Source organism: Salvelinus alpinus, chromosome 4, assembly GCF_045679555.1.
Source record: "Salvelinus alpinus chromosome 4, SLU_Salpinus.1, whole genome shotgun sequence".
NCBI lineage: Eukaryota > Metazoa > Chordata > Actinopteri > Salmoniformes > Salmonidae > Salvelinus > Salvelinus alpinus.
The window spans coordinates 91,543,136-91,556,835 of NC_092089.1; positions in this window are offsets into that span (position 1 = coordinate 91,543,136).

Sequence of the window (13,700 nt, forward strand, 5' to 3'; positions counted from 1 at the left end):
AGTAGTAGTGGTGTTCTGTCTCCAGTAGTTACCAGTGTAGTAGTAGTGGTGTTCTGTCTCCAGTAGTTACCAGTGTAGTAGTAGTGGTGTTCTGTCTCCAGTAGTTACCAGTGTAGTGGTGTTCTGTCTCCAGTAGTTACCAGTGTAGTAGTAGTGGTGTCTCCAGTAGTTACCAGTGTAGTAGTAGTGGTGTTCTGTCTCCAGTAGTTACCAGTGTAGTAGTAGTGGTGTTCTGTCTCCAGTAGTTACCAGTGTAGTAGTAGTGGTGTTCTGTCTCCAGTAGTTACCAGTGTAGTAGTAGTGGTGTTTTGTCTCCAGTAGTTACCAGTGTAGTAGTAGTGGTGTTCTGTCTCCAGTAGTTACCAGTGTAGTGGTGTTCTGTCTCCAGTAGTTACCAGTGTAGTAGTAGTGGTGTTCTGTCTCCAGTAGTTACCAGTGTAGTAGTAGTGGTGTTCTGTCTCCAGTAGTTACCAGTGTAGTAGTAGTGGTGTTCTGTCTCCAGTAGTTACCAGTGTAGTAGTAGTGGTGTTCTGTCTCCAGTAGTTACCAGTGTAGTGGTAGTGGTGTTCTGTCTCCAGTAGTTACCAGTGTAGTAGTAGTGGTGTTCTGTCTCCAGTAGTTACCAGTGTAGTAGTAGTGGTGTTCTGTCTCCAGTAGTTACCAGTGTAGTGGTAGTGGTGTTCTGTCTCCAGTAGTTACCAGTGTAGTAGTAGTGGTGTTCTGTCTCCAGTAGGTACCAGTGTAGTAGTAGTGGTGTTCTGTCTCCAGTAGTTACCAGTGTAGTAGTAGTGGTGTTCTGTCTCCAGTAGTTACCAGTGTAGTAGTAGTGGTGTTCTGTCTCCAGTAGTTACCAGTGTAGTAGTAGTGGTGTTCTGTCTCCAGTAGTTACCAGTGTAGTGGTAGTGGTGTTCTGTCTCCAGTAGTTACCAGTGTAGTAGTAGTGGTGTTCTGTCTCCAGTAGTTACCAGTGTAGTAGTAGTGGTGTTCTGTCTCCAGTAGTTACCAGTGTAGTAGTAGTGGTGTTCTGTCTCCAGTAGTTACCAGTGTAGTGGTAGTGGTGTTCTGTCTCCAGTAGTTACCAGTGTAGTAGTAGTGGTGTTCTGTCTCCAGTAGTTACCAGTGTAGTGGTAGTGGTGTTCTGTCTCCAGTAGTTACCAGTGTAGTAGTAGTGGTGTTCTGTCTCCAGTAGTTACCAGTGTAGTAGTAGTGGTGTTCTGTCTCCAGTAGTTACCAGTGTAGTGGTAGTGGTGTTCTGTCTCCAGTAGTTACCAGTGTAGTAGTAGTGGTGTTCTGTCTCCAGTAGTTACCAGTGTAGTGGTGTTCTGTCTCCAGTAGTTACCAGTGTAGTAGTAGTGGTGTTCTGTCTCCAGTAGTTACCAGTGTAGTAGTAGTGGTGTTCTGTCTCCAGTAGTTACCAGTGTAGTAGTAGTGGTGTTCTGTCTCCAGTAGTTACCAGTGTAGTAGTAGTGGTGTTCTGTCTCCAGTAGTTACCAGTGTAGTGGTGTTCTGTCTCCAGTAGTTACCAGTGTAGTAGTAGTGGTGTTCTGTCTCCAGTAGTTACCAGTGTAGTAGTAGTGGTGTTCTGTCTCCAGTAGTTACCAGTGTAGTAGTAGTGGTGTTCTATCTCCAGTAGTTACCAGTGTAGTAGTAGTGGTGTTCTGTCTCCAGTAGTTACCAGTGTAGTGGTGTTCTGTCTCCAGTAGTTACCAGTGTAGTAGTAGTGGTGTTCTGTCTCCAGTAGTTACCAGTGTAGTAGTAGTGGTGTTCTGTCTCCAGTAGTTACCAGTGTAGTAGTAGTGGTGTTCTGTCTCCAGTAGTTACCAGTGTAGTAGTAGTGGTGTTTTGTCTCCAGTAGTTACCAGTGTAGTAGTAGTGGTGTTCTGTCTCCAGTAGTTACCAGTGTAGTAGTAGTGGTGTTCTGTCTCCAGTAGTTACCAGTGTAGTAGTAGTGGTGTTCTGTCTCCAGTAGTTACCAGTGTAGTAGTAGTGGTGATCTGTCTCCAGTAGTTACCAGTGTAGTGGTGTTCTGTCTCCAGTAGTTACCAGTGTAGTAGTAGTGGTGTTCTGTCTCCAGTAGTTACCAGTGTAGTAGTAGTGGTGTCTCCAGTAGTTACCAGTGTAGTGGTGTTCTGTCTCCAGTAGTTACCAGTGTAGTAGTAGTGGTGTCTCCAGTAGTTACCAGTGTAGTGGTGTTCTGTCTCCAGTAGTTACCAGTGTAGTAGTAGTGGTGTCTCTAGTAGTTACCAGTGTAGTAGTAGTGGTGTTCTGTCTCCAGTAGTTACCAGTGTAGTAGTAGTGGTGTTCTGTCTCCAGTAGTTACCAGTGTAGTGGTGTTCTGTCTCCAGTAGTTACCAGTGTAGTAGTAGTGGTGTTTTGTCTCCAGTAGTTACCAGTGTAGTAGTAGTGGTGTTCTGTCTCCAGTAGTTACCAGTGTAGTAGTAGTGGTGTTCTGTCTCCAGTAGTTACCAGTGTAGTAGTAGTGGTGTTCTGTCTCCAGTAGTTACCAGTGTAGTAGTAGTGGTGATCTGTCTCCAGTAGTTACCAGTGTAGTGGTGTTCTGTCTCCAGTAGTTACCAGTGTAGTAGTAGTGGTGTTCTGTCTCCAGTAGTTACCAGTGTAGTAGTAGTGGTGTCTCCAGTAGTTACCAGTGTAGTGGTGTTCTGTCTCCAGTAGTTACCAGTGTAGTAGTAGTGGTGTCTCTAGTAGTTACCAGTGTAGTAGTAGTGGTGTTCTGTCTCCAGTAGTTACCAGTGTAGTAGTAGTGGTGTTCTGTCTCCAGTAGTTACCAGTGTAGTAGTAGTGGTGTTCTGTCTCCAGTAGTTACCAGTGTAGTGGTGTTCTGTCTCCAGTAGTTACCAGTGTAGTGGTGTTCTGTCTCCGTTAGTTACCAGTGTAGTAGTAGTGGTGTTCTGTCTCCAGTAGTTACCAGTGTAGTAGTAGTGGTGTTCTGTCTCCAGTAGTTACCAGTGTAGTAGTAGTGGTGTTCTGTCTCCAGTAGTTACCAGTGTAGTAGTAGTGGTGTTCTATCTCCAGTAGTTACCAGTGTAGTGGTAGTGGTGTTCTGTCTCCAGTAGTTACCAGTGTAGTGGTGTTCTGTCTCCGTTAGTTACCAGTGTAGTAGTAGTGGTGTTCTGTCTCCAGTAGTTACCATTGTAGTAGTAGTGGTGTTCTGTCTCCAGTAGTTACCAGTGTAGTAGTAGTGGTGTTCTATCTCCAGTAGTTACCAGTGTAGTGGTAGTGGTGTTCTGTCTCCAGTAGTTACCAGTGTAGTGGTGTTCTGTCTCCGTTAGTTACCAGTGTAGTAGTAGTGGTGTTCTGTCTCCAGTAGTTACCAGTGTAGTAGTAGTGGTGTTCTGTCTCCAGTAGTTACCAGTGTAGTAGTAGTGGTGTTCTGTCTCCAGTAGTTACCAGTGTAGTAGTAGTGGTGTTCTGTCTCCAGTAGTTACCAGTGTAGTAGTAGTGGTGTTCTATCTCCAGTAGTTACCAGTGTAGTGGTAGTGGTGTTCTGTCTCCAGTAGTTACCAGTGTAGTGGTGTTCTGTCTCCGTTAGTTACCAGTGTAGTAGTAGTGGTGTTCTGTCTCCGTTAGTTACCAGTGTAGTAGTAGTGGTGTTCTGTCTCCAGTAGTTACCAGTGTAGTAGTAGTGGTGTTCTGTCTCCAGTAGTTACCAGTGTAGTAGTAGTGGTGTTCTATCTCCAGTAGTTACCAGTGTAGTAGTAGTGGTGTTCTGTCTCCAGTAGTTACCAGTGTAGTGGTGTTCTGTCTCCAGTAGTTACCAGTGTAGTAGTAGTGGTGTTCTGTCTCCAGTAGTTACCAGTGTAGTAGTAGTGGTGTTCTGTCTCCAGTAGTTACCAGTGTAGTAGTAGTGGTGTTCTGTCTCCAGTAGTTACCAGCGTAGTAGTAGTGGTGTTCTGTCTCCAGTAGTTACCAGTGTAGTAGTAGTGGTGTTCTGTCTCCAGTAGTTACCAGTGTAGTAGTAGTGGTGTTCTGTCTCCAGTAGTTACCAGTGTAGTAGTAGTGGTGTTCTGTCTCCAGTAGTTACCAGTGTAGTAGTAGTGGTGTTCTGTCTCCAGTAGTTACCAGTGTAGTGGTGTTCTGTCTCCAGTAGTTACCAGTGTAGTAGTAGTGGTGTCTCCAGTAGTTACCAGTGTAGTAGTAGTGGTGTTCTGTCTCCAGTAGTTACCAGTGTAGTAGTAGTGGTGTTCTGTCTCCAGTAGTTACCAGTGTAGTAGTAGTGGTGTTCTGTCTCCAGTAGTTACCAGTGTAGTAGTAGTGGTGTTTTGTCTCCAGTAGTTACCAGTGTAGTAGTAGTGGTGTTCTGTCTCCAGTAGTTACCAGTGTAGTGGTGTTCTGTCTCCAGTAGTTACCAGTGTAGTAGTAGTGGTGTTCTGTCTCCAGTAGTTACCAGTGTAGTAGTAGTGGTGTTCTGTCTCCAGTAGTTACCAGTGTAGTAGTAGTGGTGTTCTGTCTCCAGTAGTTACCAGTGTAGTAGTAGTGGTGTTCTGTCTCCAGTAGTTACCAGTGTAGTGGTAGTGGTGTTCTGTCTCCAGTAGTTACCAGTGTAGTAGTAGTGGTGTTCTGTCTCCAGTAGTTACCAGTGTAGTAGTAGTGGTGTTCTGTCTCCAGTAGTTACCAGTGTAGTGGTAGTGGTGTTCTGTCTCCAGTAGTTACCAGTGTAGTAGTAGTGGTGTTCTGTCTCCAGTAGGTACCAGTGTAGTAGTAGTGGTGTTCTGTCTCCAGTAGTTACCAGTGTAGTAGTAGTGGTGTTCTGTCTCCAGTAGTTACCAGTGTAGTAGTAGTGGTGTTCTGTCTCCAGTAGTTACCAGTGTAGTAGTAGTGGTGTTCTGTCTCCAGTAGTTACCAGTGTAGTGGTAGTGGTGTTCTGTCTCCAGTAGTTACCAGTGTAGTAGTAGTGGTGTTCTGTCTCCAGTAGTTACCAGTGTAGTAGTAGTGGTGTTCTGTCTCCAGTAGTTACCAGTGTAGTAGTAGTGGTGTTCTGTCTCCAGTAGTTACCAGTGTAGTGGTAGTGGTGTTCTGTCTCCAGTAGTTACCAGTGTAGTAGTAGTGGTGTTCTGTCTCCAGTAGTTACCAGTGTAGTGGTAGTGGTGTTCTGTCTCCAGTAGTTACCAGTGTAGTAGTAGTGGTGTTCTGTCTCCAGTAGTTACCAGTGTAGTAGTAGTGGTGTTCTGTCTCCAGTAGTTACCAGTGTAGTGGTAGTGGTGTTCTGTCTCCAGTAGTTACCAGTGTAGTAGTAGTGGTGTTCTGTCTCCAGTAGTTACCAGTGTAGTGGTGTTCTGTCTCCGTTAGTTACCAGTGTAGTAGTAGTGGTGTTCTGTCTCCAGTAGTTACCATTGTAGTAGTAGTGGTGTTCTGTCTCCAGTAGTTACCAGTGTAGTAGTAGTGGTGTTCTGTCTCCAGTAGTTACCATTGTAGTAGTAGTGGTGTTCTGTCTCCAGTAGTTACCAGTGTAGTAGTAGTGGTGTTCTGTCTCCAGTAGTTACCAGTGTAGTAGTAGTGGTGTTCTGTCTCCAGTAGTTACCAGTGTAGTGGTAGTGGTGTTCTGTCTCCAGTAGTTACCAGTGTAGTAGTAGTGGTGTTCTGTCTCCAGTAGTTACCAGTGTAGTAGTAGTGGTGTTCTGTCTCCAGTAGTTACCAGTGTAGTAGTAGTGGTGTTCTGTCTCCAGTAGTTACCAGTGTAGTGGTGTTCTGTCTCCAGTAGTTACCAGTGTAGTAGTAGTGGTGTTCTGTCTCCAGTAGTTACCAGTGTAGTAGTAGTGGTGTCTCCAGTAGTTACCAGTGTAGTGGTGTTCTGTCTCCAGTAGTTACCAGTGTAGTAGTAGTGGTGTCTCCAGTAGTTACCAGTATAGTGGTGTTCTGTCTCCAGTAGTTACCAGTGTAGTAGTAGTGGTGTCTCTAGTAGTTACCAGTGTAGTAGTAGTGGTGTTCTGTCTCCAGTAGTTACCAGTGTAGTAGTAGTGGTGTTCTGTCTCCAGTAGTTACCAGTGTAGTAGTAGTGGTGTTCTGTCTCCAGTAGTTACCAGTGTAGTAGTAGTGGTGTTCTGTCTCCAGTAGTTACCAGTGTAGTGGTGTTCTGTCTCCAGTAGTTACCAGTGTAGTGGTGTTCTGTCTCCGTTAGTTACCAGTGTAGTAGTAGTGGTGTTCTGTCTCCAGTAGTTACCAGTGTAGTAGTAGTGGTGTTCTGTCTCCAGTAGTTACCAGTGTAGTAGTAGTGGTGTTCTGTCTCCAGTAGTTACCAGTGTAGTAGTAGTGGTGTTCTGTCTCCAGTAGTTACCAGTGTAGTAGTAGTGGTGTTCTGTCTCCAGTAGTTACCAGTGTAGTAGTAGTGGTGTTCTGTCTCCAGTAGTTACCAGTGTAGTAGTAGTGGTGTTCTGTCTCCAGTAGTTACCAGTGTAGTGGTGTTCTGTCTCCAGTAGTTACCAGTGTAGTGGTGTTCTATCTCCAGTAGTTACCAGTGTAGTGGTAGTGGTGTTCTGTCTCCAGTAGTTACCAGTGTAGTGGTGTTCTGTCTCCGTTAGTTACCAGTGTAGTAGTAGTGGTGTTCTGTCTCCAGTAGTTACCATTGTAGTAGTAGTGGTGTTCTGTCTCCAGTAGTTACCAGTGTAGTAGTAGTGGTGTTCTATCTCCAGTAGTTACCAGTGTAGTGGTAGTGGTGTTCTGTCTCCAGTAGTTACCAGTGTAGTGGTGTTCTGTCTCCGTTAGTTACCAGTGTAGTAGTAGTGGTGTTCTGTCTCCAGTAGTTACCAGTGTAGTAGTAGTGGTGTTCTGTCTCCAGTAGTTACCAGTGTAGTAGTAGTGGTGTTCTGTCTCCAGTAGTTACCAGTGTAGTAGTAGTGGTGTTCTGTCTCCAGTAGTTACCAGTGTAGTAGTAGTGGTGTTCTATCTCCAGTAGTTACCAGTGTAGTGGTAGTGGTGTTCTGTCTCCAGTAGTTACCAGTGTAGTGGTGTTCTGTCTCCGTTAGTTACCAGTGTAGTAGTAGTGGTGTTCTGTCTCCGTTAGTTACCAGTGTAGTAGTAGTGGTGTTCTGTCTCCAGTAGTTACCAGTGTAGTAGTAGTGGTGTTCTGTCTCCAGTAGTTACCAGTGTAGTAGTAGTGGTGTTCTATCTCCAGTAGTTACCAGTGTAGTGGTAGTGGTGTTCTGTCTCCAGTAGTTACCAGTGTAGTGGTGTTCTGTCTCCGTTAGTTACCAGTGTAGTAGTATTGGTACATACTATATGTTCGTTGTTGTTACAATTTCACGTTGAAATTAAAGTTAAACGCTTATATAGAAATATTCAGGCAGCCATATACGGTGATTACGGATTTTTTAAGAAAAAAAAAGGTGTAGAAACGTATTTATCAAAACAGTCTCTAATCCCTTAAAGGTAGACTCAGTGAGATGACAACGAGAAGATATTGAGATGAGCGTGATGCAAGACTTTTCTCTCACAGAGTCTCACAGAGTCACTGTGTAAGTGCAGGGGTTTGCTCTATGCTACAGCCCGGTACAGCCCGGTACAGCCCGGTACAGCCCGGTACAGCCCGGTACAGCCCGGTACAGCCCGGTACAGCCCGGTACAGCCCGGTACAGCCCGGTAGCTACGGCACAAAAAACAGACGGGAACTTTAGTCTCACGCTTCAATGCTCGTAGTTGTTTGGAAATTGATCAGATATCGTGTTTTACCGCATCGCTGAGTCTACCTTTTAATCTTTAGCAGTCTTCACTGCTCGACCTCAGATGAAACAGCAGAATGTTAGACAAACACAATACAGAGTTATACTTTGACAAAATGTTACACCAGTTTGTTTAAAGTTTTCAACTTTAGTTTTTTTTTTTTTTGGCTCCATATTAAAATATAATGTACATTTCTATACAAAGTAGTGATATAATAAACGTTTTGTATTACTGGTAAAACAAATAGTATGAAAAACAAATGCTTTAAGAACAACGGAAACAATTGGGAAGGCAAAGGAAATGAGAAAACAAATAGTTTTGATGTAATTAGCATTATAGGGACAAAGGAGGTTGGAAAACAGATTCATGTACCTCGAGTACAAACGAGATACACTGAGACAATGTGGTAATTCACTAACAATATGGGCTTGTATCCCAAATGGCACCCTATTCCCTATATAGTAGTGCACTACTTTTGACCAGAGCCCTATGGAATTCCCTATGGGCCCTATTCCCTACGAGTGCCCTGGTCTGAAAGTAGTGCACTAAATAGAGACTAGGGTGCCATTTGAGACGTAACCATGGTAATTCACTAATGTTGTTCAGAAGATGAAGTGGCCTCAAATGGTATTCAGAAAACTTTGGTTACCAATTCTGCTGACAAACATTATGTAAAGTGACAGTATACAGCTGGTATAGAAAAGTATTTACATATTACATTATGATGAAGTAGCTATTCCCACATAATGGAAAACACAAGGCGTATTCCTCCAGGGTGTTACTAGACAAGTCACGTTGTCAAAGAACCAGGAACTATGGACAGAGTCGTCTGTTTTGACTGTGTTCTGTAGTAATATATTGAACAGAAACGTCCCTGACCTGGGTTGTTGTGGTTCGTTTGAAAGAGGGAGTATTTAGTGAAAGAACGTCAGCGTTCAGGAATACTTGGATAAGTTATTGACCATCGTTGTTATTCTAGGTAAAGTATAATGGACAGAGCTAACACATACTGTATTTCTCACTGCCATTGTGTCCACAAGAAAAGAAAAGAAAAAACATAAATATACGTTCCAGGTAAACTGACTGGCAATCATGAAAGCACTCTCTCTCTCTCTCTCTCTCTCTCTCTCTCTAGCAAGTCTTTGAGAGAAGTCTTTAAAAGGCCACAGAAAGGACCACATCGTGAGGGTGAGTGGGAGGCAGGATCTGAAAGGAATGATTGCTATAATAGAAGGGATGGAGGGGTCTCTCTCTCTCTCTGTTCTCTCTGTTCTCTCTCTCTCTCTCTCTCTCTCTCTCTCTCTCTCTCTCTCTCTCTCTCTCTCTCTCTCTCGCTCTCTCTCTCTCTCTCTCTCTCTCTCTCTCTCTCTCTCTCTCTCTCTCTCCCTCTGCTCTCTCTCTCTCTCTCTCTCTGTTCTCTCTCTCTTTCTCTCCCTCTGCTCTCCCTCTGCTCTCTCTCTCTCTCCCTCTGCTCTCCCTCTGCTCTCTCTCTCTCTCTCTCTCTCTCTCTCTCTCTCTCTCTCTCTCTCTCTCTCTCTCTCTCTCTCTCTCTCCCTCTGCTCTCTCTCTCTCTCTCTCTCTTTCTCTCCCTCTGCTCTCTCTCTCTCTCTCCCTCTGCTCTCCCTCTGCTCTCTCTCTCTCTCTCTCTCTCTCTCTCTCTCTCTCTCTCTCTCTCTCTCTCTCTCTTCTGTCTGTCTCTCTCTCTCTCTCTCTCTCTCCTCTCTGTCTGTCTCTCTCTCTCTCTCTCTCTCTCTCTCTCTCTCTCTCTCTCTCTCTCTCTCTCTCTCTCTCTCTCTCTCTCTCTCTCTCTCAGTAAATAGAGTCTATAGCTGTGTATTCTGTTGACAGTAAATATAGTCTATAGCTGTGTATTCTGTTGACAGTAAATAGAGTCTATAGCTGTGTATTCTGTTGACAGTACATAGAGTCTATAGCTGTGTATTCTGTTGACAGTAAATAGAGTCTATAGCTGTGTATTCTGTTGACAGTAAATAGAGTCTATAGCTGTGTATTCTGTTGACAGTAAATAGTCTATAGCTGTGTATTCTGTTGAGGGTAAATAGAGTCTATAGCTGTGTATTCTGTTGACAGTAAATAGTCTATAGCTGTGTATTCTGTTGACAGTAAATAGAGTCTATAGCTGTGTATTCTGTTGACAGTAAATAGAGTCTATAGCTGTGTATTCTGTTGACAGTAAATAGTCTATAGCTGTGTATTCTGTTGACAGTAAATATAGTCTATAGCTGTGTATTCTGTTGACAGTAAATAGTCTATAGCTGTGTATTCTGTTGACAGTAAATAGAGTCTATGGCTGTGTATTCTGTTGACAGTAAATAGAGTCTATAGCTGTGTATTCTGTTGACAGTAAATAGAGTCTATAGCTGTGTATTCTGTTGACAGTAAATAGAGTCTATGGCTGTGTATTCTGTTGACAGTAAATAGAGTCTATGGCTGTGTATTCTGTTGACAGTAAATAGAGTCTATAGCTGTGTATTCTGTTGACAGTAAATAGAGTCTATAGCTGTGTATTCTGTTGACAGTAAATAGAGTCTATAGCTGTGTATTCTGTTGACAGTAAATAGAGTCTATGGCTGTGTATTCTGTTGACAGTAAATAGAGTCTATAGCTGTGTATTCTGTTGACAGTAAATAGAGTCTATAGCTGTGTATTCTGTTGACAGTAAATAGAGTCTATAGCTGTGTATTCTGTTGACAGTAAATAGAGTCTATAGCTGTGTATTCTGTTGACAGTAAATAGAGTCTATAGCTGTGTATTCTGTTGACAGTAAATAGAGTCTATAGCTGTGTATTCTGTTGACAGTAAATAGTCTATAGCTGTGTATTCTGTTGACAGTAAATAGAGTCTATAGCTGTGTATTCTGTTGACAGTACATAGTCTATAGCTGTGTATTCTGTTGACAGTAAATAGAGTCTATAGCTGTGTGTTCTTGGTTTCATGGTTAGACTGTTTGCCTAATCTTTTGTGTTGTTGTGGAAAAGTGTTGTTGGGAAAGTGGTAAACTCACAGTGGAGGTGCAGTTTTATCAGTAATCCCCCGTGACCAGCACACAACGTTATGAATTATGAAGACACTAGGCTGCATAAGTAACTTTGGGAGATGATAATTAGTTGTCCGATTTTTTTGCCGGCAGTTCTGTTGCATTATTCCCCATGGAGGACAAAGGATCTCTTCTGAACTTCCGTTCTGGCTTTGAATGCTCCTTCAACAAACTCTGAACTCTCTCACTGGCTTAACATTTGTCCCAAATGGTACCCTGTTACACCAGGACCCTGTTTTAGAAATGAGTTCTGAAGAGAGGGAGAGGGAAAGAGAGTGAGAGAGAGGGAGAGAGAGAGAGAGCGAGGGAGAAAGAGAGAGGGGGGGGGGGGGAGGGGGAGAGAGAGAGCGAGGGAGAAAGAGAGAGGGGGTGAGGGGGGGAGAGAGAGGAGGAGGGGGAGAGATGGAGAGAGGGGGCAAGGGAGGGGGCGAGGGGGGGAGAGAGAGTGAGACCCCTACGGCCCTACTTAGCAAACGGAGGAATTTGATAAATACGAAAACTCACCATGATACATTTAGTAATATTACATTTGAAACAAAAAAGCAAAATCTACAATATCTTAAAATAAAAACAACTGTAATCACTTCTGAAATGTATCTGACCGATAACTAACTTTGACTTTTAAAAGTCTAACCAACCAAAAATAGAAAATATTGATTTGATAGCAGAAGAGCTGCGGAGACTAAACTGAGACATTACGTTACAGACTCTGTCACTGCAGCGAAGTTTCACTTTGATTTGATACAGGACGGCAACAAACAATCAAACAGAATATCTACGAGATGTGTTCTGTAGAATCATGAGATGTGTTCTGTAGAACCACGAGATGTGTTCTGTAGAATCATGAGATGTGTTCTGTAGAATCATGAGATGTGTTCTTTAGAATCATGAGATGTGTTCTGTAGAATCATGAGATGTGTTCTGTAGAATCATGTGATGTGTTCTGTAGAACCATGAGATGTGTTCTGTAGAATCACGAGATGTGTTCTGTAGAATCATGTGATGTGTTCTGTAGAACCATGAGATGTGTTCTGTAGAATCACGAGATGTGTTCTGTAGAATCATGAGATGTGTTCTGTAGAATCATGAGATGTGTTCTGTAGAATCACGAGATGTGTTCTGTAGAATCACGAGATGTGTTCTGTAGAATCACGAGATGTGTTCTGTAGAATCACGAGATGTGTTCTGTAGAATCATGAGATGTGTTCTGTAGAATCATGAGATGTGTTCTGTAGAATCACGAGATGTGTTCTGTAGAATCACGAGATGTGTTCTGTAGAATCACGAGATGTGTTCTGTAGAATCACGAGATGTGTTCTGTAGAATCACGAGATGTGTTCTGTAGAATCACGAGATGTGTTCTGTAGAATCACGAGATGTGTTCTGTAGAATCACGAGATGTGTTCTGTAGAATCACGAGATGTGTTCTGTAGAATCACGAGATGTGTTCTGTAGAATCACGAGATGTGTTCTGTAGAATCATGACGTAAAATCTATTACCTGCCTAAAAGTCCAGCTCATTTTCTACTTCCTTTTTAAAACCATAGGTGATGACAGATGGATAAAACAGATCAGATTACACAACCGGATTCATGGATGGACAGTGAGTGGATGTCATAGACCCTAGTGATAACCGTGTGTTTTTCCCCTTCACAATATGGTCCAGCCAGTTGCAGAAATAAATCTACTCTGCTGTTTGACCACACATTGGTAAGAGAGCGGCAAGACAGTTGGATTTCTCTGGGAGGTTAGATGAGATATTGAACGCTATCGTGTTTGTCTCTGACTAACATAGGCAGAAATAATCCAACTTCACATTGTGACATTGTCTTTTCGTGATGCCCATGGATCATGTGATTATTTTGCATATTGCTACTTTGTGGCCAAGTATGGCCCATGTGTTGGTAAATGCTTGACGGTCATCTCATCCTAAGTCTCTTGGATATAAGGTTATACTTTAAACCTTGATGGCTACTGAACTTGACTTAAAACAACATAAAGAGCTCTTTCTACTCCTGTCTGACATAGTTATATACCATACTGTGTACCAGACTTCCTCTCCGGGATTCAATCCCATCATGTTTTGTCGACCATGCACCTTTTTAAAGGCAATTTCCAATTGAGCCGACAATATGCACCCTTTACCTTGAATGTGATCTCCGCAAATGTGGGAACATTGCCTTTAACAGATGCATTGTCGACAGCGCCATACGGATTGAATCCCTGCCTTACTTTGACAAAAGCACATCACCCAGAAACAACTTCACAGGGACCAGCTCCCTCCCAGGTCCTGCTTTCTCCAGACATCCGGGTTCTGAATGGAGACATAGATACATCTAACATAACATACATGAACCCTGTTCCCAAATCCTGGTTCTGTTTAACTCCTCTTGTCTCAGAGGAGGGGAGAGAGAGGGGAGTGTTCCGTTCTTCTCTCCTCTCTTGTAAAGGAGGGGAGAGAGAGGGGGAGTGTTCTGTTCTTCTCTTCTCTCTTGTAAAGGAGGGGAGAGAGAGGAGGAGTGTTCTGGTCTTCTCTCCTCTCCTCTCTTGTAAAGGAGGGGAGAGAGAGGGGGAGTGTTCCGGTCTTCTCTCCTCTCCTCTCTTGTAAAGGAGGGGAGAGAGAGGGGGAGTGTTCCGGTCTTCTCTCCTCTCCTCTCTTGTAAAGGAGGGGAGAGAGAGGGGGAGTGTTCCGGTCTTCTCTCCTCTCCTCTCTTGTAAAGGAGGGGAGAGAGAGGGGGAGTGTTCCGGTCTTCTCTCCTCTCTTGTAAAGGAGGGGAGAGAGAGGGGGAGTGTTCCGGTCTTCTCTCCTCTCTTGTAAAGGAGGGGAGAGAGAGGGGGAGTGTTCCGGTCTTCTCTTCTCTCTTGTAAAGGAGGGGAGAGAGAGGGGGAGTGTTCCGGTCTTCTCTTCTCTCTTGTAAAGGAGGGGAGAGAGAGGGGAGTGTTCCGGTCTTCTCTCCTCTCTTGTAAA